Source organism: Eptatretus burgeri, chromosome 1 (assembly GCF_056783735.1).
Source record: "Eptatretus burgeri isolate ZD-2024b chromosome 1, Ebu_testis_v1, whole genome shotgun sequence".
Taxonomy (NCBI): domain Eukaryota; kingdom Metazoa; phylum Chordata; class Myxini; order Myxiniformes; family Myxinidae; genus Eptatretus; species Eptatretus burgeri.
The window spans coordinates 163,957,189-163,959,061 of NC_140961.1; the positions used below are offsets into that span (position 1 = coordinate 163,957,189).

The following is a 1,873-nucleotide window of genomic DNA, read 5'->3' on the forward strand; positions in this document are numbered from 1 at the left end:
TGAACCAACTTGCTTGTCTGGGATGCATCGAGTTTTTCTTCTTGGACAAACTTTACCTCCGCAGCCTTCCATTTAGACGCTTTGTAAGTATACAAAAACAAATCCGAATGATGAAACAAATCTTTACCTTTGCTGACATTGCATTGATTCTACGTTAACATTGGTTCATTGATGTAAAATCGATCTAAGGCTCCCTTCAACTGTATCCAAATGATTTTGCCTCTAGTGTATCCAATTGTTGCAGTTTTTTTGTTATCCTCCAACGTTCTGACACCTTGCGACAAATCGTTTTGCTGTTTGTTACCTGTTGCATATTTGTTGTTGATAACCTTTAAAAAAAAATGTTTTCTGTACATTCACAATGAAACCGTAATGTTTGTTCAGACGTCTGGCTTGTGCATATGCTGTAATGTAAAGCATGTAGCGATAACGCGGGAGGGTAGTCGGTAGTTGGGCCTTATTCGAGTGTATCTTTAAAATTGCTATACAAACCAAAGCAAGCTTTTCGGTATCCTTTGAGCTTTGACTGAACGCAGGCTGTACTGATGTAGTATAGTTTTATCTTTTAGATTCGGAATTTTGATTTTGCATTTGACCATCATTGTCTGCAGTTCGTGTTGCACTCAATTTCCATATCGAGTTAAATTTCATTGCCAAGGAAACCTTTCTCCCCCTGAATCATTGTCTTCAACATGGGATGATATGTAGAAGTCTACTTTATGTTTGCTTTTGAAATAACACCAAAATGATAAGGGCTGGATCATGTACAGAGCGAGGTGGGGTTGTCTGCGATGAAGTGCAAGACTAGCGCAAGTGCAGCCTTTGGATCCTGTTCGATGGATGTTGGTTTTCGGTTGTTTTTTTTTTTCGTTGTTGAGGTTTTGACCTCTGCAACACCCGGTAAGAACTGTTTTGAGTATCCAAGCCACTGATATTAACGTTGACTCAAAATATATTTTAAAATCCTAAAGTTGATGCAGGTGAGCAAAAGTATGCAGATTTAGCTATTTCCTTTTTTTGTTGTTGGTGAATAACTTTATTTTGTTGTCATGAGGATTATTTTGTGGGGTCTATGTGTTAAATTCTCGCTCTTAATTCTGCCTCAGTCATGTAGTGGTGTAGGAGGGGGTGGAGGTTGTGACAATGTAGTGTTAGAGTATGTTGATGAGATACTGATATGATAAGCTCTTGCAAGTTGTTTGGTAGGGCAGTACAGAGTGGTTGTGGTGAAATGTAGTTGAGACTTGTGTGTGCAACGAGTGCCGTGAATTGTAAAAGTCGTTGCTGCTATGAACCCGCTCCAAAAGGGCAAATGCAGAGGAACAACAAGACAGCATGGGTACGTATCATCATTTAAAGAGGGTTGTGGAATGTTTCCTTGTGCATCAGAGGGTAGGGATTCTCAGGCCAGTTCGGGACTTCCTTTGTAGATTGTGTGCTGTGTGCATTTTCAAAAAGTTTTTGCTTTTTTTTTGGTTTCTTCTTTTCCTCTGCTTTACATTGTAGAACCTTGATTAATTGTTTGCTAGTCAGTGTTAATGATGTCTTGTAGTTTGTAGAAACTAAGTGGTATGATTAAGCTTTTACTTGTTCAGTTTGTGCAGAATTCCAATAAAAATTGCTTCTTTTTCATTGTACTATTGGGTATAAAAAAGGGTTAATTTTTTTTTTGGGGGGGGGGGTGGTTGGAGGGGAGGGGAAGGGTTTCATCAAAAGTACTTCTGCAAATGAAAATTTGGTTAAATAGTGAGGGAATGATGATGTACATTTTTTTTTCCTTCTGGGAAAGTGATATCCTGCAGTTTAGTCGAATTTTCTTGTTTTTGATGCGTTAGTTCATAAATACAGATTTCCTCGCAAACCTATTTAAGAT

At 38.3% G+C, this 1,873-nt stretch overlaps 1 protein-coding gene across 2 annotated transcripts in view; it reads left to right on the forward strand.

Moving 5' to 3' along the window:
- The window catches only part of LOC147035915 (far upstream element-binding protein 1-like), a 116,764-nt gene extending 115,127 nt beyond the window's left edge, over nucleotides 1–1,637 (forward strand). For both annotated transcript variants that reach the window (XM_085848351.1, XM_085848371.1), the window contains exon 22: nucleotides 1–1,637. This exon is cut by the window's left edge and continues 1,643 nt beyond it. The gene's annotated coding sequence lies outside the window, so the exon portion shown is untranslated.
- Nucleotides 1,638–1,873: the final 236 nt, after the last annotated feature.